We start from the raw sequence: 23013 nt of genomic DNA, 5'->3' as shown, positions 1-23013 counted from the left end.
AAAAAGAGTTGGTCTCAATTGACTGTTAGCCTTCCGGATGGTGGGTTACCTCTGTCAGCGAGAAAATCACTGGCCTCGTTATCCAAGCACAGGTCGTTGTCGAAGATGAGCAAGTCATCTAAGGACCTTTCTCCTGTTCCACTGTCAACGCCCTCGTCAACATGAGCCTCGTCTCCGACCACCTCATCCATCTAGACAGTTGCCCCATCAACAAGCTCATTGATGACTCTTTTCCTTCGATGACTGCTACCCCGATGTGCCGGTCAACAACAGCCACCTTTACCTTTTCGACAGACACTACCACCCGGGTATCTCTGCCTCCTAGAACCCCATTGTTAAGATGGATTTCTATACTCTGACCTGGCCGGCAGAGGTTTAGGAGGCCACCCTAGTTTAGTGGAACAGGGGAACCTTCTGGACAAACCAGACCAATCTACGGTAGGTTGGCAAACGGGTCAAGACTAAGGGGATCATTCCTAGTCGGGCGGTAGGGGATACCGGGCACCGGTAAGGAGACCATTAGCAGGCCCGTAATTAGCGCCTTCCCCATTCCCATTGAGCCCTATGGGGGCTCAAATGGGAATGGGGAATGGTTGGTGCAATGGGGACTTACTGGTCCCGCCAGGGTCGGACTAGACCGGTAAGTCCCCATTGCACCACACCGGACTCGGTCCCGTTATTGGAGGCAGTCATGGCCAAATAGCGCCATGACTACCTCCAATCTCGGAATGACCCCCTAAGTCTCAGGCTGGGTAAGAGTGATCAGACGCCCACAATGAGCACACACAGTAAAGCTCCACAGTTTACTCTTAGACAGATGTATATCAAAAATACATTTATTATAGCCCTTTATAAAACACGATGAAACCACAGTACTAATAAAACAGTTACGACACACGATTTTTCACTATGTAACATATATACAAAATGCATTTAGCCTAATGCTGATGAAAGGGGAGAAGATTACCACAACCTGCAACAGAATGGGGTAAGTTCAGCACAGATATTGCATCAGGCAGTTCTTCTAAGTCATTGCCTATCTATTGCAGTCCAGCCCTAAGAAGTTAGGAGCCTTGTGCTCAAAGTACAGCAGTTAACAAAGAGCAGCCATGCGTAAAGTGGGTTCTCTTCAGGGAGCTGCAGCTGGTCAGGAAGGGGGTTGGGGCGATGAAGAATAAAGTCCTACTCCTTGAGGATGGTCAACCCTTGCAGATAGAGTGACTTTTGGAGTTCAGGAATAGATGGGAGCGCAGACTAGCCCAGCCAATATGAGTATCTTTTAAGGGATTCTCGCTAGTAGGTCCGCCCCCGCCCCCACAACCGACCTGCAGTTACAGCATACTCTAGCTCTCAGCGGCTGTGGGACGGGACGAACATTTGTGTCGGGACAGTAGCCTTTTCTCAGTTCTCGAAGAAAGGAGAAGGATGGTTCCGGTGCAGCACATCTCAGGACACGGTGGGGTTGGGCCTGCAGGCACTTATAGACAGTCACCACAGTGGGGCAACACAGGGACTGCAAATGCTTGCGGGGTGGTGCACTCTAATAAACCGCAACCCAGAGGTGCTAGGACAACGAGTTTTGGCCCGAGAGGCCCAGTACCACAAGAAAGCAATGGCCAAATTCTTGAGTCTCAACTCAGGACGGAGGTGCTCCTGGGCGGTACACCGGGTTCGAGCTGATCAGTTCACTGGATGGCCCAGGAACACTTCCGAAGAGGCTCTTTGCAAGTGTAAGCAGGAGGAGCAGAGAGTAGTTGGTCCCACTACTCCAAAGGGGCAGGCCTTCTTGGTACGATGTTAAAGCAGGGGTCCGACGGGACAACAGCGGGGTCAGGGTGCCAAACCTTCCAGCACGTCTCCGGCGTTTCCACGATTCTGCTCTTTCATTCAGGATACTTGGCTCCTGCTGTAGTTTGGTGTGAACTTTAGGTGATCGACCTGGAATGGTTGCAGAGCCCCTTCTCTTATCCAAGATTCCTTTCACACTGAAATCTCAGAAAACCAATGGAAGGTCTGCTCTCTTGTATGCACGCCAGGCGTGGCCCACAGTGATTCCAGTCATTCAGGCCTACCAGACATACTGGCACCAGTACTGTGGATTGGGACCAGACAGTCCCAACCCTCTCCCTGGGCACTAGCACATGTGACATGCAGGAGTCCGCAAAAGATGTGGTTTTCGCTGAAGGCTCCATGCCCAAATAAGGAATACTTATTCTCTCGACCTGGGGGAAGCCAAAGGGACCAAACGGACAAAGGACAGAACAAAAGACTGCGTGGCACGGCCAATTTCAGCACTGGCCACAGTCTTGGGGCAAACACAGTATGGTCCTGTGATAATTCTGTCCAAAAGGAAAACACAATCTCTAACAATACCTCTAACAGGCAGTACAGCTGTGAGAAGGGTTGAATATTAGAAAGCAGTACTTCCTTGGGTGATGGACAGTATAATCCTCCAATGAAATATGGACCTGAAGGTGTAAGGACCTTTTTTCTAACCGGATACTGTATCTTTGTTTGGTTGCTAGGAGACTGGTGTGGATGAGTCTGAAAACATACGTTACGAACAGCTATATTAACGGCTGAGTACGGAGAAGAAGGGTTGTACGTGTTTACACGAAGATCGTCGTTGCGCTCGGAGAAATGTTATTATAGTTGAAGTTGTACGTTAATGATCGTACAAATTAGTATCCTACTTATCTCCACGAAGAAAGTGCGAGCAAGCGAGTGTTGTCGCTACGGGGGTGTGACTGGCCCCTCAATGCTGAGCGAGGCAGCAGTTCTCAGCTGGGAAACAGCTGATCATACGTGTAGCCAATCTATGTCTACGTAGCGATCCCAAAGCGGAAGCCGCGGCGGAGGCAAGGGAGGAGCAGCTGACTCGGAGCTCGGAGCCAATCACCCAAGTCCGTAGGCGGAGTCCGGACGAGTTAAGTGCAGAGGTACCACCCTGTCAGAAGTTATGAACGTAAACAGTGACGTGAGCGTATATGGATGTTAGAATGAATCCCGAACTGAAAGAGTGAACGATTTGCATTCAGTAAGCAATCCGTACAAGGCTTATAGCGGACAGTGACAAACTTTAATAAAGAAATCTACAAACACCGAAAAGAATGTAGAAAAGAGCCATACTAAGATCTTATTGTAAAATTACGAGCGAGGTTGATTTTTAAAGGTTTACACGCAATATATAATCAACTATAAATATTGACAACATCAAACTGTAGTAAAGCTCTCTTTCCACAGAAATAAAGCATAGAGACATTGTGAGACTGAATTTGTTGAAGACACTACCAAAATAAAAGTATTTTAAGAGAAAGGACTACTTGGTAAGAAGAAAGAAAGTGAAGAATAACAAAAGGCAGAGGGAAACACAAGACTTACCAATGTACTTGTCATCATTGAGAAGCCTCTTCTGTTCCAACTGATAAACTCTACAGCAACATGTATCCTTTAAACCTAAAAGACAAAAAATTTAAGATGAGTTCAAAGTTAATAAAGTGTTGTTGTTGGCAACCTATCACTGTTTCAGACTATTACTATTATCCTCACCATAGAAGCAGTGACAGGTCCATTTAAAAAAAACAAATTAAAAAATACTTTAAAAGGTAACTGCTGCCACCAGTTCGTCCTATCCACACTTGTACAAACATAAAATCCTTAGATGGTGGCTAGGGCCATAAAACAAAAAGGACCCTTATGTGCAGTACCATAAGGTACTTGGCACATAGATTTTGTTTGTTTGTCTGTTTATTTTTGTAACGCGCACCAGACCCAAGGGTATTTGGGGGTAGAAAGCATAAAGAGGATTGTTCAGTTTAAGTTACATTGCTGTGCATTACATTACAATACATTAATAAACCGTGCTAAAAATTATCATACTAATGAACATGTGGAGGCAGGAAGCATCAACCAACAGTTATATACAGAAGTAGCGGACAGTAGTGTGAACATAGTGTGGTGAGGAGTCAGATGTCATGTTCCTTAATCCAGTGGATTAGGTTGGATCTGAAACGTAGGTAGGGCATGTATTCCCTTAGAGTGGGTGGGAGTGAATTCCAGTTTTGAGCATCTTTGACCGGGAAGCTACTACCGCCCGTCTTCATGCGTTTTAATCTAGGCACTCAAAGTAGGTTGGCAGTGGCTTTTCTAGAAGGGCGGTTGGTGGATTGTCTCAAGAATCTAGTAGCGAGGTAATGTGGGGCGGCCATGTGTAAGCATTTATGAGTCAGGGAGGCTGATTTAAGGAAGATTTTATCTTTGATGGAGAGCCAATTGTTGGATCTTCCGAAGTCAGATATGTGGGCTTTCTTAGGAATGTTGAGAGCCGCTCTCAGAGCATTATTTTGTAAGATCTGGATCTTATTAGTGATGTATTTGTTGCTCCCTACATATAGGGCATTACAATAAACAAATTTGGATAATACCAGAGCTATTGCTAGAGTGATGCAGTTATTAGGTGTAAGGAATGGCTTAGCTGCTCTAATTAGCTTACAAGTTTAAGCGGTAGCAGAGGCCATGGAATTTACTTGTTTTTTGAAGGTGAGAGTAGAATCTATGTAGAAACCAAGAGTTTTAACTTCCTTGGCTACTGTAATGTTATTGTTGTCTCTAATGAAATTAGAATAGAGATGGCCTAATTTGTTGAGATTTGCTGTGGTGCCGACAATGAGGAGTTCTATTTTGTCATAATTCAGGCATAGTCCATTGGATGCCATCCATGCCTCTATTTACGAAGGCCAAATCCTTGTTATAATCTCACGTCAACGGGATGAGGATCTGTGTATCATCCGCATAGTTAGTGTAGGTGATACCCAGGCCATCTAGATCATCAAAAAGGAGCTTCGTAAAGATGTTGTACAGAGTGGGCGAAATGCATGAGCCCTGGGGCACACCGCGGGTGATGGGTATAGGGTCCGCAGCAGCTGAGGGTGCGAAGACCCGCATGGTTCTATTATCTAGGACGGATTGAATCCATCCTATGGCTTCTTGTGAGAAGTGGGTGGCAGAGTCCAGGTGGTGGCAGAGAGTCTTGTGATCAACCAAGTCAAACCCCGCTGAGAGGTCGAGCAACAGTAGTAGTGCTGTATTACCATTGTCTCTCAGGGTGTCTATTTGTGCTTTAAGGTCGATCAGCGCAGTTTCCGTTCACTGTTGAGGTCTAAAACCTGACTGACGTACTCCTAGGAGGTGGTTACATTCCGAATATTGTTGGATTTGGAGGTACGCTACCTTATCTAGGATTTTAAGCAGGAACGGTACTCTAGTGATGGAGCGATAGTTAGTGGGAATGGACGGGTCAAGAGTTTGTTTTTTTTAGGAGTGGGAGGACCCAAGGCTGTTTCAAATTGTTGGAAATGGTGCCGGTAGAGAATGAGGCATTTATAAGCTTAGTTATGAATGGGGAGAGGTTCCGTGCGGCATCATTAGTAATTTGTGCTGGGCAGGGGTCACCATGGCAGTTGGATGGTTTGAGAGTAAGGATGACTTTTTCAACTTCTAGAATGGATACTTTCTTGAAGTTGAAGAGGGATGTCGGCCGTTCAGAAGGGTTGGGAGGTAAGGTGTTCGGGGGCAAAGGGGCAGTGATATTAAGATTGGAGGCGAGGAGGAGGGATTCTTTTTTATTAATTTTCACCTGAAGGGTCGTTATTTTATTAGCTAGGGCGCTCTGAATGCTGGTGCATCAGTTTTTGTCCAGGCAGGTTTCAGGGGCTTGGATAGGTGTTTCTATTTCTTTAAGAATTATGAACCGTTCTTTTGTATTGGAATTAGCTTGGGTGATACGCAAATTGTACGATTCTTGTTTAGCAAGGATTATTTCTTTTTTGTACAAGGAAGCTAGTTTTGTGAGGTGGTTTTTATTTGTATCGGATGGGTCTAGTCTACATATTTGTTCACATTTTCGTTTCTCTAATCTAATGGCTTTTAGGTGGGGAGAGAACCATCTGTTGACATGTTTTTTCTGTTTGCACTTTCTGATTTTCAAGGGTGCTATGGTGTCTAGAGCAGATAGCATTACTTTATTGTACTTTTCAACCAAGGTAAGTGGGTCTGTGGAGGCAGGGAGAGAATTCAATGTAGGGAGGATCAGAGGAATGAGCTTGTTGGCTGTTCTTTTTATTCCTAGTGGGAATGGCAGAGGCTATGCTGACGGCATGATGGGGAGCTGTGACTTCAAGGGAGAAGGAGATCAGGTGGTGGTCGGACCAGGGCAATAGTGTTATGGCAGTGACAGAGGTTTGGCAGTTGTGCTCCGCTATCCAGTCAAGGGTTCTGCCTTTAGTGTGTGTAGCGCCTGTTACCTTTTGGGTAAATCCTAATTCCTAGATAGAATCGTTGATCTGTGTGGCATTAGGATCTGAAGGGTCTTTGTAGCCAAGGTTAAAGTCTCCTAAGAGAAGGCTTGATGAGGCATTTTTGAGGTTATCCGATAGGATATTAGTGAGATCTTCTTCGAAGGAACCTAGTGGGCCTGAAGGTCTGTAGATTAGGTGGATAGATATGGTTTGGGTGTTTGAGATGGTTAGGCAGTCAGGAATTCACATGAATCTACATTTATTGGAGAAGCAAGTCTCAATGCTAGGCTAGTTTTGGCAATTATGGCTAGGCCACCGCCTCTGGAGGTAGTTCAGTCTATTCTTAGGAGGGTATAGTCCTCTGGAATGGCTAACATAATCGCTGGGCCGGCTGCTGAGTGAAGCCAAGATTACCCGATAGCCAGGAAGTCCATTTCTTTCAGTTGAGATTAAATCGGCTATTTCTGTGGCATGTGCCTCCATAGACCGGGCATTTATTAAGGCTCCTCTTATACCGGACAATGTGGTCTCAGTAGGTAGTGGCAAGATATTATGGTAGTGTCTTGGGTGGATGGTGGGGTCTCGAGTGAGTCGGCTGTTGACCTGGAGTGGGTGCAGAGTATTGGTCGTCTTATGCGAGGAAGTTTTAGTGTTAGGCTGGGGGCCTCTTAGGTTTCTAGAAGAGTTATTAGAGAGGCGGTGTAGGGATTTGGCTGAGGGTTCGTCCATTTTGGGGAGTCTGGCACGAAGTTTGAGGTTTCTTTGGGAGAGATGACATTGTCTGGCAATCAGGTCATTAAGGTTGGTGGGATTGTTAGGGGGTGTCACAGATGCCGAAAAGGGCAGTGTGTGAGGCATATTAAAGTCTATTGTACTAAGCAGGTGTAGGATAGTCCTCAGTAGGACAGTGTAAGTAGCTGACATATACATAATTTATGTGAGGGGAGGCTAGCTGATGGTAAGTGTACCATATAGAGTAGTTAAGTGGAGCCTGCAAGGGGTGAGCTGGGCAAGAGGTAACTGAAATCAGAATAGGCGCTGGTGACAATATTTAGGGTAAGCATATGATTAGTGACAGTACATCACAGGAGCTATAAGGCTAAGCATAAGATAGGCAAAGCTGGCACAATGGTCAGAAGAGTCACAGACTAAACATAGAGCGGGCAGTGTTGACACATAGGTCACAGGAGTAGCAGGCTGAGCATGATATAGGCAATGCTGGCAAAATACACATAATTCACAGGCTGAGCGTGATATGGGCAATACTGGCAGAATAGACACAAAATTCACAGACTGAGCATGATATGGCCAATGTTGGCAACATGGTCACAAAAGTCACAGGCTGAGCGTGAATATGGGCAATGCTGGTGGTCGCAGAGATCACAGGCTAGACTTAATGCAAGTATATTAACTGCAATGTGGGCATAGGCGACTAAGATGAGCGTGGGCACAGATGACTGGGATCGACAATGCAGGTGCGTGTCTCTAGAACATGCATAAGTCAGCTGGGTCAGAGCAGCAGGGACGCTATGCAAACAGAATAGATACCACAAGGAGCTAGTTGGTAGTGGACAAGTGGTAGTACAAATATTGCAGGCAAGTCAGAAAGTGACCGACACACTAAGGCTAGGCTAATTAACAAAGAAGTGCATTCCTGTGAGGCTATTGACTAGGACTTAGATCCGGAGGCGGGTACACGTGAAACAAATTACACGTATGGTCGAGTGGCCTTACCGATCGCAATCTGCGTGGTAAAAATTCGAACAAATAAAGTCTCGGTCATGACAAACAGTTGAGCGCAGAGTTGTTCTTACCAGATAGCTGGTTACTGGCGCCAACAATGAAGGAACCAAATAGATGCTGTGCAAAATGAGCAGAGTTCCTGGCCCTGGCCTGCGTCAACTCTGGACAGGCTCAGGACAGGCACCAGCCTTGATGGGTGTGCCTTCGTGGGTGGGCCGGCTTGTTGCCTGCCGGCAAGGGATTGGCTATAAGATGAAGCAGGCAGCCAATCTCGCGCAGAGGAAGGTCCAATGTGTAGATTGGGGTCGGGTTTGCCCAAGAGGATTGCGGGCGGCCATCTTGAAGCGGAATTACCTCGTGGGCTGCAATGGAGGCTGATGTGATTATCAGCCAATATTAGCGAAGTTGACAAAATGTGCAGTATGTTCCAGCTTGCAGGTGGGACACTGGCTAATAGTGAATATTACCAGCTGATCTGCCAGTGAAAAGCATAGTTGGAGGTACGGGGCGCAATTATGATGCGGATTGAGCTCTGGGTCCTACCTTGCATCTAGGTGGATCCCAGGCCCTCGAGAGGCAGGGGAACTTCTCCGGCAGTTGCGGAAGCGCCTAGTCCTCCAGTAGATTCTACATAGATGGGCTCAGGACAGGCACCAGCCTTGATGGGTGTGCCTTTGTGGGTGGGCCAGCTTGTTGCCTGCCGGCAAGGGATTGGCTATAAGAAGCAGACAGCCAATCTCGCGCCGAGGCAGTTCCAATGTGTTGATTAGGGTCGGGTTTGCCCAAGAAAGTTACCAAGAAATAGCAACATAGTCGAAGACTAAGGGAAGCATAGTTTCCCAGTACTGAGCCTGAAGGACGTGTCAAGTTTCCCCATAACATAAGAAAGACCAGACGAGTGTATTTGAAGGCTCTGCTCCACTGGAAAAAGTCAGGTTAGGTAAGCCAAACAAAAGCAAAACGTTTGGGCGGTTTAACAATTGGAGGGAAAATTGCACCTAAGGGAAATCTTTTCTAACTCCCGTCAGCGGTTCCAACGACGATCCCGTCGACGATGGCACCTATTCCTGGCGAGGTACATGCCTCTAGCTTTTTTTTAGTTTTTTTTTTTCTTTGTCCATGGTTCAAAACAAAAGTAGAACCTTTATAAAAAGAAATATATTTACAACATATTAAACACAATTGCTTATTGTCCTAATAGCGGTTTAAACCTTGTAATTCTTATAAAAAAAACAGAATAATAATTGAATAGCTAAAATTCATGAAACCAATCTTCATAAAACAAGAGAATCCAAATGTCACAAACTTGAAATCATAAAGTGCTCTTTCTTTTTTGATGTGTTTACAAGGGCATATATCAATGGCCTATGATTCCCCTGCATCATTCTAGCCCAGAGTGAGTCTAGGCAATCATCATACTCTATATTTACAAATTTCATCAACATATTAGTTCTCTTGGTTTTAAAATGAGGGCAATATAAAATCGGATGTTTCAACGTCTCGGACAATTCCACACATGAGGGAAAACGGCATTTTTCGTTGATTGTTACATCTTTTGATTTTTTCCAATATTTGGTCCTTTCACGGGTATGATATAGATTGAGTTTAAACCACATGTAGGACCTTCTAAAATGGTTACAAGGGAAGGAGTCAATGTAGGTATATCGAGGAAATCTTTTTTTTTTTTTGGTATAGATAGAATATTCAATGTACATTTGTTGCAGAGTTATACACCAATGATTCTCAAAGTTTTTTCTTAGCATATCCTGGTCTTAAATATAATTCATCGATTGTGAGATTTAAATCAATCAGTATTGCCTCATTTCACACTGATATTAAGTTAAAGAAGGTGTGTTAAACAATTCTAGATTTGATTTCAAATTAGCATAAAAGACAATTCTATACCGGGAAACGCATTCGTACATAATTGGACAACTGGCTCCAATTCCTTCGCGTGGATAAGGAAATAAGGCCCAGTTCGTGTCTTATTATACAATTCAGTACAGACAACGTAAGATGCATAGCTGATTTTATCAGGGTTCCTTGTAAACGATCCAATGATACTCATGTCGCAAAGGCAAATATCCAGAGAGTACAGTAGTACACTTTCAATCTTGAGAGTGAAGAAATCTATCAGGGGCACCAAAGAGAACTTGCAATATTTTGCATGGATTAGTTTTAGTTGAGAGCGCACAACTCTTTCGCTGTAATAATGAGAGCCAATAATTGATTGAATTTTCCTCTGAGATATTATACCACAGATAGATTGTATTGGCCTTTGCTCTTATTTTTAGCCCCAAATCTCATTATGGCGGTTTTAGTGGGGTTAGGGGTCAAATTGTGGGCTCTTGCAAATTCTTCAAATAGGTGTAATTTTGTTTGTAGCCCCACTGGAGTGGGGTCGAAAATGATAATATTATCTGCAAAGGCAAGCCATTGCAGACGTAGGATGCCAGTTTAAACGAAAATAGTTTTCTATCACTCCAAGAGTGGTCTAAGTCAAACATGTACAAATTGAAAAAGGAGGCTGCAAGGTTACATCCCTGCTTTAGTCCCAATAAGGTCCTTTTGGGCTCTGTGGTTCTCCCATCTGCAGAGATCTTGATTTTATATGAGGTGTCCGTATGGAGTTTATCAAACCAATATATTAACTCGGATGGAATTCTCATTTTGGCCCAAAGAATATTGCAGACTACATTATCGAAGGCTGCAGACATGTCAATCATGGCAAAATAAACAGGATACGCGTTCTTAGGTTTAGCCCCAGCTATAACATGCACCATTATTGTAGCATTTAGGGAGGTACTCCTAGCCTTGCGGAAACCTGTTTGATATTTAGAGTAAAGGCATTGCACCTCAATACATTTTCCTAATTCGTACAGAAGAATAATTGAAAAAAGCTTAGCCTCAGTGTCGATCAGCGAGATGGGCTGATAAGTAAGGAAGGGTCACCTTTCTTATAAACTGGAATAATATTTGAAGTCAGCCAAGAGCACAGAAGATTCCCAGAGCGAATTATAGTCTGGAATTTAGTTTGCAGAATTGAAGCCCAAAAGTCTGTATCGGTCTCAAATACGCACAGGGGGAAACCGTCTGGCTCTGCTGATTTTGAGAAAGATAGATTGTTAATAGCCCATTTGATGTCAGCAATCGACCAGTGATACCGGCACAACTCGCTGTAACATAGTGACACGCAGGTTCATTGTTAAATCTAGTCGGAAGTTGGAATTTAAGAGTAATATAATCAGACCATGTTTTCTCAGGAATGCAATTCGGCATATTTTTGTACTTCGAGCTAAAATATGCCAATCCCATTTTTATTATTTTTGAGCAGTTTGCCTCCATCTCAATAATCGATTTAGATTTTCCACGTTTAATCTTATTTATATGTAGTGAAACATATTCAACAAATTGTTTGCAAAGACCTATGTTTCATCTAAGTGATAATTGGTGACGATGAACTTCTGAAAATGATAATGAAGGATCTGGTCTCAACCAAGTGCATTCGAGTTTAAGGCAGAAGGATAATTGGGCATGATCACCATATGATATCGGGCTAATCAATAAAGGAGTAACAATCTGTGTGATGTTATGTGATAGAAATATAAAGTCTATCATCGAAGATTGAGAACCACAACGCCATGTGAATTTAGGGCCTAATCCGTTCCTTTCTACAATGTCCATATCCCAATCATGCAAATAGGAGTACCAAACGGACCCCCTATTTAGTGAGGAAGCTTTGGCATTTTTTTCATGGAGTTCAAGCTTTTTACGACAATCAGAGTTGAAATCGCCTCCAATTATTATTTCACATTTACCAATCTCCTTTAGCGAGGTTTCCAGACACTTGTCCATTTCAATTAATATTACATCGATTGAAGTTTTACTCGGATTCCAATATATAGTTATTAGTAAAAATGATTTATATTGGTTGTTATTCATAGTCAACAATATGCCAAGCAGATTACAAGATTCCCACATAAGTTTGGTTTGGACTCTCATGGTATTATTAACTGCAATAGCAAGTCCCCCAGAAGGACGCCCTAAGTTTATTCTCTTGGCTTTTCCACAATAGGTTGTATAACCAGTCAGTATAAGGGCGTCAAGTTTCATGGTTTCCTGTAGGAATATAATTGAGGGGTAATCGCCAAAAGTCAGCGTTCCAAACCATTTCATTAGATTGTGAACCCTACATGAATTCAGGACAAAATCTTAAATTCATAAATTTGGTTCGAGGGGATTGGGTCCTCCGACGTATTCCATATCTATGACATGTAATCACCACAGCTGTGCTGCTTCGGAAACTTTTTTCTGCGTCCTGCGTCTGACGTCGATGCGCCGTCGTCGAGGACCTCCTCCGACGTCTTCCGATGTGATAAGTAGGACGCACGACGCCCGTAGCCTCAGTTCAGTTTTTTCCGCGAACGTGTTGCTTCGTGAATCTCGGTTAACGCCTCTACTCTTTGGAGTTCTGTTCTTCTCGGTTCTTCGAACCTGTTTGTTTTTGTGAAAATCCTTTGTGAGAAGATGGCTTCTACTTCGTCTTCGACCCCGCGTCCGGGCTTCAAGAAGTGCGGGGAGTGTGGATCCAAGATGTCGGTGACGGACTCGCACGACGCCTGCCTCTGGTGCCTCGGGGAGGCCCACGACACGGATGACTGTATCGACTGCCAGTCGCTCACGTCCAAAGCCTACGTGAACGTAAGAAGTTGTTGTCGGTAGGTCGGGTGTCCAAGCCCCGGAAGTCGAAGTCTGCGGGGCTTTCGACGGATGATTCGAGAGGAGACTCTCCGCGTCATCGTCGGAAGTCTCGTGGGTCTCCTTCTAGGAGTCGGTCTCACCACTCCTCAGCCTCTTCGAGGCATTCTCGGAAGCGCCGACACCGGTCGTCTTCCAGGTCCTCTTCGGAGGACTCTGCCCGGCACGTCGCTTACCCCACCAGCCGTGCGACGCTGGAGGAATGGGCTTCCTTCGGGAAGAAAATGCTGGCGATTCTCGAGTCGCAGGGTACTAAGTCGTCCGCGCCCCCGAGTGGGGTCGGTCGTGAGAGGTCGAGAGACACCGCTCGCAAGAGTGGTCGGCACAAGTCACGGGAGAGGTCCCGTTCAGACAAGGGGACTCGTTCTCGACATACCCGTTCCAGGTCCCGGTCCTCGACGCGTTCGAGACCGTGTGCACCTGTGATGTCTTCGAGGAAGACATCGACGTCTGAGGCGTCGAGGGCGTCGACAGGCTTTCTCGAGGCTCCGGCTCCGAGGAAGTCGTCGAAGCCGTCGACGCTCAAGTCGTCGAAGGACACGCTCGGAGCTCCGGCTTCGAGGACTGTGTCGACGTCGCCGATGCTGGCGGCGCTGCATCTGACGTCGATTTACTCGACGTCGATGCCTGTTCTCTCGACGCCGGTGCCGTTTCACTCGACGCCTTTCGTGTCGGAGGTACCCCGTGGCACGGGGGAACCCCCTAGGAAGGCTCTGGTTAAGAGCAAGCACTCTCGGGTGCCTTCTTTTCGCCACCTGGAGTATATTTCAGAGGCGGATGAGGATTCTGATGGCCTGGTTCCTAGTCAGGTTCCAGGTGAAATTGTCTCGGGCTATAGTCAGTTTGACGATTTGAGGCAGTCGCTGCATGATGCCAGGCTCTCATGCCGATTCCTCGTACTGACGCCTTATGGCTAGGGTTTCTGAGTACTTGGGATGGTCTGCTCCCCCAGGGGAGTTTGTACAGGATGATCTCACGGACATCCTTGATGTTGGTCCCCCAACTGACCCGGTACTGCCGTTCCATATGGCTTCACAGAGAAGGGTGGCGGCGGCTTGGACTGCTCCGGAGAGTCTCCCGGCCGTGGGCAGGTCCTTGTCGCGAAAATACCGTACAGCCTGTAGCGACCCCTGCTACTTGACCAGGCACCCCACTCCGGAGAGTTTGGTGGTGCAGGCGGCCAAGGCCCCGGCAAAGCAGGCGTCGTACCCTACCATCCCTCCTGATGGGGACGACAAACGTTTTAATGGCTGGGCGAAGAAAGTGTTTTCTTCTGATGGTATGGCGCTTCAGGCGGCCAACTCCATTTGTGCATTGTCTCGTTTCACACACACTCTGTGGAACTGTGTTACGTTAGCGGCTGAACATATTCCCGAAGGGGACGAACGGGATGGCTTCCTTGCTATGTTCCAGGATGGTAAGGATGCCATGTGTGAGTCCGTTCAGTCGGGTTTGGACTTGGCTGAATGCGTCAGCAGGTCCATGGCGGCGAGCACCGTGATACGCAGGTTTGCGTGGTTGCGGAAGTCGGGGTTTGCTCCTAATGTGCAGTCCCGGCTCCTCAACATGCCCTTTGACGGTGAACACCTTTTTGGCAGCAAGGCTGACGAGAGCCTTGAGAGGTTGCAGACCTCAAAAGCTGCAGCGAAGTCGTTGGGCGCTGCAGTTCGCCAACCTCCGCCTTTTCGTCCTAGGGGACAGCAATGGAGGGGTGGTTCCTTTCGCTATTACTCGTCCTTCAGTAAAGCGAGAGGAGCTGGCAGTCAAAGAGGCCAACGCAGGGGTACCAGAGGTGGACGACAGGGTACCCGTGGTGCCAAGGCCGCTCGGGCAGTTGCCTCTTTGCCCTCAGGTAACGCCGCAGCCGCTACCACTCAGTCACGAGGCCATGCCCCATGGTTCGCCGGTTGGGGGAAGGCTGGCGCAGCATCTTGTAGAGTGGCGTGCCATTACTTCAGATGTGTGGGTTCTGGAGATCATAACCCACGGCTACTCTCTTCCCTTTCGGCACAGGCCTCGCGACAATCCACCGGGGAACCTCTCTTTGCAGAGTCCGGATCCGCTCCTTGCGCAGGAAATTCAAGCCCTGCTGGAGAAAGGCACCATAGAACTGGTGCCTGTAGCGGAGAGGAACAAGGGATGGTATTCCCCTTATTTTTTTTATTTCGAAGAAAGACGGGGGATTGAGACCCATCATGGACTTGCGCGGTTTGAACAAACTCCTAAGGAAGGACAAGTTCAAGATGGTTACACTCTCAAGTCCTCCAGGCCCTTCAGCTTCAGGACTGGTTGGTGTCTCTCGACCTCAAGGATGCTTACTTCCATGTGCCGGTCCATCCCAAGCACAGGAAGTACCTGAGGTTCGCGGTTGGCGAATCGCACTTTCAGTTTCGGGTCCTGCCGTTCTGATTGACCTCCGCCCCGAGGGTTTTCACCAAGTTCATGGTGGTGGTGGCAGCGCATCTCAGGCAAGGGGAGATTCACGTCTACCCCTAACTGGACGATTGGTTGATCAGGGGGAGCTCTCCCGAGCAGGTCCTGGATCATCTGTCCGTCACCTGCCACTCCCTTCACAGGCTGGGCTTCTCCCTCAATTTAAAGAAGTCCCATTTGACGCCAACACAGCGGCTCCAGTACATCGGAGCAGTGCTCGACACTTCCCTGGGGCAGTGTTTTCCTCCCCAGGTGAGGGCTCTTCACATTCAGCAGATGGTGCACAAGTTTTCGCATGCCCAGACGCTCCCAGCGTTCGGGTTCTTGAGGTTGCTCGGCCTCATGGCATCCTGCATTCTTCTGGTGCCAGAGGCTCGCCTGCGGATGAGATCTTTGCAGTGGGCACTCAAGATGCAATGGTCGCAGTCCTCAGGCAGGATGTCGGACCCGGTTCAGGTGCTGCCCTCGGTCGCCCGGGACCTTCTGTGGTGGGCCGTCGAAGGCAACCTGATGAAGGGGGCTCCATTTTGGCTTCCCTGGCCGGAGGTGACGATCGTGACGGATGCATCCCTCACGGGATGGGGAGCTCATGCCAACGGGCTGACAGTCAGCGGTCGTTGGTCTCCGTCGGAGTCCAGACTCCATATCGATCTGTTGGAGCTGAGGGCCGTCAGGCTAGCCCTGAAGGCTTTTCTGCCGACTGTGCGAGGAAAGAGTGTCCTGATCCTGACGGACAACACAGTGGCCATGCACTACCTCAACAAAAAGGGGGGGGCAGGGTCACTTCCTCTGTGCAGGGAGGCGATGCAGCTCGAGTTCTGGGCCATCCAGCAGGAAGTTTCGATCTCGGCAGTTCATCTGGCCGGAGACTAAAACGTGACAGCGGACGCTCTGAGCAGGCAGAGCACGATCTCTCACAAGTGGGAGTTGGCTCAGGACTCCTGGAGATCTTCGCCCGTTGGGGGACCCCTCAAGTGGATCTCTTCGCCTCCAGTGTCAACCGGAAGTGCGAAAGGTTTTGCTCGCGGGAATTTCCTCCAAAAGGAGCCTTAGGAGACGCGTTCGTGGTGGAGTGGTCATTCCCGCTGCTGTACGCGTTTCCTCCAGTCCCGTCATCCCGCAAGTGCTGCGGAGGTTACGGAAGTTTGGTTCCCGGATGATCCTCATTGCTCCGGCGTGGGCTCAGAGGACGTGGTACCCGGACCTTCTCGACTTGTCCATCTGCCCTCCACGTCGTCTTCCCTACCGAGATGATCTGCTCTCACGGGAGGGGGTCAGGTTCTCCATCCAGAGGTCAGATCCCTCAACCTTCACGCTTGGCTTCTGAAAGGTTGAGATACAAGGATTGGGACCTCCCAGATGACGTCATGGAGGTGTTGCTTTTGGCAAGAAGGCCAGCAACACAGACTGTATACCGCTGCCGTTGGAACAAATTTTGCAGCTGGTGTAGAGAAAAGAATATCGACCCCTTTTCAGGTGGTACACCAATGGTGTTATCTTTTCTACTCTTTGTCAAATTCGGGCCTTCAGGTTGGCACTATCAAGGGCTATCTCGCAGCGCTGTCAATCTTTAAGCGTACTGCTGAGGAGCCTTCATATTTCAAATTACCCTTAGTAATACAATTTCTGAAGGGATTAACCAATGTCTTTCCTCCAAGACCATTCCAAGTTCCCTTATGGGACTTAAATTTAGTCTTACATTTCCTGATGGGTACTCCTTTTGAACCACTCCACTCTTGTTCACTAAGGTTTCTCACCCTTAAAACTGTCTTATTAGTGGCATTGACATCTGGAGGGTGAGCGAATTACAAGCTCTATCTTGTAAACCCCCTCATACAATTTTTCATAAAGACAAAGTTGTCCTACAAGTGAAGCCTAATTTTCTCCAAAAGGTGGTTTATGAATTCAACATCACTCAGAAGATGACCTTACCTTCGTTTTGTCCCCCTCCCCATCCGGGGAAAGAGGAAGAAAGGCTGCATAGGCTGGACCCAAGGCGTGCTTTGAGCTCTATCTTGTAAACCCCCTCATACAATTTTTCATAAAGACAAAGTTGTCCTACAAGTGAAGCCTAATTTTCTCCAAAAGGTGGTTTATGAATTCCAGATCACTCAGAAGATGACCTTACCTTCATTTTATCCCCCTCCCCATCCGGGGAAAGAGGAAGAAAGGCTGCATAGGCTGGACCCAAGGCGTGCTTTGAGCTTTTACATCAGCCTACTTGCTAGGATTAGGCAAGCAGACCAACTGTTTGTAGGTTACTCAGTGCACAAATTGGGATTACCGATAATAAAACCGACCATTTCCAGATGGATTATTTTAGCCATTCTGGAATGTTACAAACTGGCAGGGAAAGAGCCTCCTCAAAATCTTAGGGCTCATTCAACCAGGGGTATCGCAGCCTCTTTTTGCCCTCCAAAGAGGGGTACCGATTCGAGACATATGTGCGGCTGCCCCATGGTCGTCTGCACATACCTTCACAAGATTTTACAACCTGGATTCCTCCTTTAGCCAAGAGACTAGATTTGGCAAAGCTGTGTTATACTCTGTTCATTCTTGAAGGGAAACATGGCAATTTTACTCCCACCTCCAGTTACACACCACTGCTATGGGAGTCTATCAAGATAAGGAATACGTCGGAGGACACAATCCCTTCGAAGAAAAAGTTACTTCTTACCTGGTAACGTTCTTTCGATGGGCTGTTCCTCCGACGTATTCCTTATCGCCCCTCCCATCCATCCCCTCAGTAAAACTTCCCTTGTGGTTACAGTTTACGCTCCTTCTGGGTCAATAACCAATTCATGTAAAACAACTGTTAACGTCAAAACGGAACTGAGCAACGGACACTGCGCGAGTCTATTTATACGCATGACGTCGGCGCCGATACGGAGGCTGTCGAGGGAAATCGGCTCGAGGGACATCGACGCGCAGCGCCCTCTACTGAAAAAAAAAATCCGAGGCCAGCAAGCTGGAGATGATCTATCAAAATAAGGAATACATCGGAGGAACATCCCATCGAAATAAGGTTACCAGGTAAGAAGTAGCTTGTTCTTTTGGCTGCAAGTTTCATCAATTCAATGACAGAAATGTTGAAGTCGCTATCCCCTTTAACGGTATGCGAGTTTGGACCATCATTCATAACAGGCGGACAGGAATATGATCGAAATTCTTTTGCGGTCGATTCATTGGCAAAGGTGGTTAGAATGAGACCTTGATCTTTAATTTCAGCTCGACAGAACCAAAAGAATTTCATAATCGATTCTGAAGTAAGATAACAAATAGCCCTACAGTTATTCGTTATTGCAAGAGAAACTCTCACGATGTCTTCTGTTTTCAAAATCCTTAATATGCGGAATTCGAGACAACAATGCAAGAAGAAATGAACGATTGATTCGAGTGCTGCCCATGGAACACAGATTTCCTTCAAGGCCAATTATGTAAACCTTATCAGATATTGACTGGTCAGGAGGTGGTAAGGTTATAACTGAAGGTTCACTCGGGGCAGTGGATTTGAAAACATGTGGGCATTTGTTTCAGAGGGTTTTTTGGAAGAGACAGACATATCTGTAGTGGCAACTAATTTAGGCGCCAAAACATTAGAAAGGGTTTCTGTGGATACGACACCTTCATGAATAGCTTTTCTCAAGGGTTCCAAAATCTCAATACGATTTTTGTTGGATTGACAAGCAAATGGAGATTTGGCAAGTACCTTGCTAGTTCCTGACCCATGGATAGCTGTTACCTGATTATCTATATTGCAAAGGTGAGGAAAAGTATGATCTCTAGAAAGAGCCATTACCTTGCCAGGTTTTAAGGTGTCATTATCAAGACATAATAGCCTGGCTTTGCTCCCCCTTTAACTACCATGAATTTCCTATTGTCAATTAAGAGAGTTGGGTTAACAGTGGGATGAGCATCAGGTTGATTAGTTATACAAACCTCACTGTAGGATTTCCTTTCATGGACAAGAGGGGACTCTCCTGAAAGTGTGTAATGCACCACTGCATCAAACTGTTAGCGTTTAATCGTAGTGTGACTCCTTCCACAAACAGGAAAATAGCCACTAAGATCATTTTTTTTTTTTGTTGTGTGTGTTTTTATTGGTGGTTCAGATACTTTAATTTTCAAGTCAGGGATTTTGAAGTCAACCTTAATGTTTTTAATAACCTTCCTGGGAGTTTGACAAGATGAAGTACTATTAGGGGAGGTGATGTCCACCTTTCTCATTGAGGTGATGACTGGAACCTGAAGATTTTTTAACTTGATCGAATTGAGGGGAGGTACAGTACTCGTAATAGGAATTAGAGCAGCTTGGCTCTCCTTAGACAATTGTTGGACATCAATGAGATCCTCATCAGGAATTACTATTGAGGGTCCTATATCTGCTGGTAATGGGCTCCTGGTGTTGGGTCCAAAGTTTTATTGGTGTCATTTTGTCTTTTTGTACCATTTAGAAGAGCCTCTTTGCGTCTTTTAGCATAGCGTTTAACAGCTTGCATATGAGTTTTTTTTTTAGAGCGGCGAGACAGGAAGCCAATATTATCCTCAAATTCAATGCAGATATTCTCATCTTCTTTCAATTGTTCCATAGCGTTTAGAAGAACAGAGGGACTATCAGAGGATTCAATATATTCTGCAAGTTTAGTAGTGTGGTGAATGATTGCAGTGTTCATCTCATCCATAGATGCTTTCAGAACTTTCATCTCTGCAGTTAAATTACAAACGCACGGGTTTCGAAGGACCGGGATGACACTCAGATGGGGAAATTGTTTTGTTAGAGGATTGAATTAAATCTGACAAATTGCATGCTTTTCTGATTCAAAGACAATGAAGAAACGTTTGTCCGGGTTTTTGGCAATTCATTTTTCTGAGCCCTTAAAAAGTCAGAGGCTACAATAAAGCCTTCAATCCTGTCCATTTTAGAGCATATCTGGTGCATCATGGCTTTCATTTCATGCATTTCAAGGTGCGTCAGATCGTGCCCTTTGTCTAGAAGGTCAAGAATTTTAGTTATTACAGGAAATGTTTGCAGAGACGTGCCTTCTTTGCTCTCCAATGGCTTGGGACAAAAGGAGGAATCGGGGCAGGAATATTTCATTTGTGTGTGAGAGAATTCTGGAGAGTATAACAATTGAGCAGGCATGGGTTCTTTGTTTATATCCACATCTATAACGCTATTAATAGAAAAGGCCCGAGTAGAGCTGTTGATGGGTGAGGTTGGTATAGTGGTTTTCCACTCCAATGGTCTAGAGACAAGGGGAGTCAATACTCCAGTTGAACGGCGCACCTGATCTAAGGCAGTCATATTGCGAAGGTCAGTATCAAACAAGTCATTAGTCAAAGAACGGGTAGAGAAAGTTCTTGTCCGATCCCTTAAATCTTCACAAACCACATGCTCCTCGGTACTCCTTACATCTTTATGATGGAGTAAATTAGAATCAGGAGATATCAGGGAGCTGGTGAGATCAGAGGAATGGATCTGGACAGAATGAACAGCAGTGCTAGAGCTAAGTTTTTGTTTTTAAAAACCTTTATTTTTAACTTTTATATCAACATAGTACAACTACACACCCACATTAGGGTGAACTTAACTTGCGCCAAATCCCACTCGTCCCGCCCCCCTCCAGCCCCCCACTCCGAAGCTCAGTGCACATTGTGCTGCGTATTGCATCGCCCCAGTTCAATGTCTGAGTGAGGTGGAGGTACTAAGCCAGATTAACTGCCGAACATGGGCTTCTCTTCTAACTGTCGATTTCTGGGGAGGACGGGGCATCCTCTGCTTCGTTCATCAGAAAGGTTACCAGGGGGCCCCAGATGGTCCGGTGGACGGGCATGAAGGGGCAACAGTTTAATGAAGTCTTTTTCAACATCTTGGCAATACAGAATGTCCCTGCGCCAAGCAGTGACTGTGGGGGGTGGGGGGACCTCGACCCCAGGCCATGGCAATCCGCCTCCAAGCAAGAGTCAACAGCAGGCCAGCCAATTTTCTTATTGGTGCTGACAGGAGCCTCGTCATACCGAGCAGGGCTGCTGTCTCGGCGGGCTGCACGGTTTCTCACATGATCATGGCTGTTGTCTCTCTAACTTGGCTCCAGAATAGGGACAGTTTGGGGCAGTCCCATGCGAGGTACGCAAAGTCCGCCGAGGGTGAACCACATCTTTCACATTTTGCAGATTCCTCAGGGTGATATTTATTTGCTTTCGCTTGCGTGTAGTAGGTTTGGTGAAGGAAATTAAAATGGATTAGCTTAAAGCGAGAGTTGAGAGCCATCTTCTGCGTTTGTCTCAGAATGAAGGTCCAGTCTTCCTCAGGGATGAATGTATGTAGGGACTTTTCCCATCTGGTTTTTGCACGGGAGTTGCTGGTGGTCGTGTCGGTGATAATAGATTTGTAGATCTTCGATACCAGTCTGCCTTCTCCCTGTGCTTGTATTGTGTTATGGAGTAACTGCCAGGTTTGTGGTTGCTTTGGAAAGTCAGGTAGGATTGCTTGCTGAGTGTATTGAGTTCTAAAGTAGATGAAAATGTCAAGTGCGGTATTGCCGCCCCTCTGTCTGGCCTGTTGTAGGGTTATGAAACTGTCCTCAATGAAGAAATCTCCCAGGGAGTTTATGTGGAGCTTTTCAACCCATTGGTGGTAAACTTTCTCGGATGTCAGCGGCACACCTGGTATGAATTTCGCAAGAAGAAGGGGAGAGTACCGCGTTTGCACTCCATATTTTTGGGCGAGTGTTTTCCAAATCTTGTACGTCGAGAGCATCGCATTCATGGTGTTATTGGGGACTGGGGTCTGGCTGTGTATAACAGCACTCAACAGGTTGGGTGTCGCCAGGGCCCGTTCCACTTGCACGTGGGGTCTGACTGGTTATGTGGCGTACCAATGACTGAGGAACTGTGCTTGTGCTGCCCAGAAGTATTTCTCCTGATCTGGAAGGGCTAGTCCCCTGCTCGTCACCGGAAGACATAGTGTTGAGTGCGCCACTCTGGCCGTTTTGCCTGCCCATATTAATTCAAGAACCAAGCTTTTCAATCTTTTCAGTTAAGATTGTGGCAGTAGTATGGGAATGTTAGTGAATAAGTACAGTAGTTTCGGTAGTATCACCATCTTGACTAGGGAGGCTCTTCCCCAGAGAGTCAATGGCAGGGACTTCCATCGTACCACTTTTTCTTGCAAGGATTTGGTGACTTCTTCGTAATTGCCTCGGAACACCTCTTGATGAGTCAGTGCCAACTGAATCCCTAGGTACCGGACCTTGGATCTTTTCCATGTGAACTGAAAGTCGTCTGCAAACGCCCTGGTCGGTGGGGTCAATGGGAATATGATGGATTTTGACTGATTGATTTTTAAACCTGAGGCTGCTCCGAATTTAATGACTTCTCTCATTACTGGATTCTTATTTTCTTCGGGGTCGCGCACAAACAGCACTATGTCATCTGCGTATAGCGATGTGATGAGCTTGTGTGGTCCTATGTGAAGTCCTCTTTGTTGCCTCAATTCCCTAAGGTTGGATGCCAAGGGCTCCATTATTAGGGCAAAAATCAGCGCAGAAAGTGGGCAAACCTGTCTAGTTCTGCGTTGTAATTCCACGGGGGCCGATTTTGCTGTTCCCACAATGATGTTAGCCTGTGGATTGGTGTAGAGCAGGGACACTAGTTTGATGTATCGGGCACCTAGTCCCATCCTGGTGAGCACTGCGAACAGGAAGGGCCACTCCACCAAATCAAATGCCTTCTCGGCATGAGAAGAACCGCGACTGCCTGCTGAGCGGGATCCAGTGCTGCG

At 46.7% G+C, this 23013-nt stretch overlaps 1 protein-coding gene across 1 annotated transcript in view; it reads left to right on the top strand.

The window, feature by feature from the left end:
• Positions 1–23013, top strand: part of DYNC1H1 (dynein cytoplasmic 1 heavy chain 1) — a 2031190-nt gene that overhangs the window by 1400160 nt on the left and 608017 nt on the right. The gene's annotated exons all lie outside the window — the stretch shown is intronic.

This window comes from Ambystoma mexicanum, chromosome 14 (assembly GCF_040938575.1).
Source record: "Ambystoma mexicanum isolate Mex_15411 chromosome 14, UKY_AmexF1_1, whole genome shotgun sequence".
Lineage (NCBI taxonomy): Eukaryota > Metazoa > Chordata > Amphibia > Caudata > Ambystomatidae > Ambystoma > Ambystoma mexicanum.
Note: the sequence above shows the minus strand (reverse complement) of the source record. Positions and strands in the feature narration are given on the sequence as shown.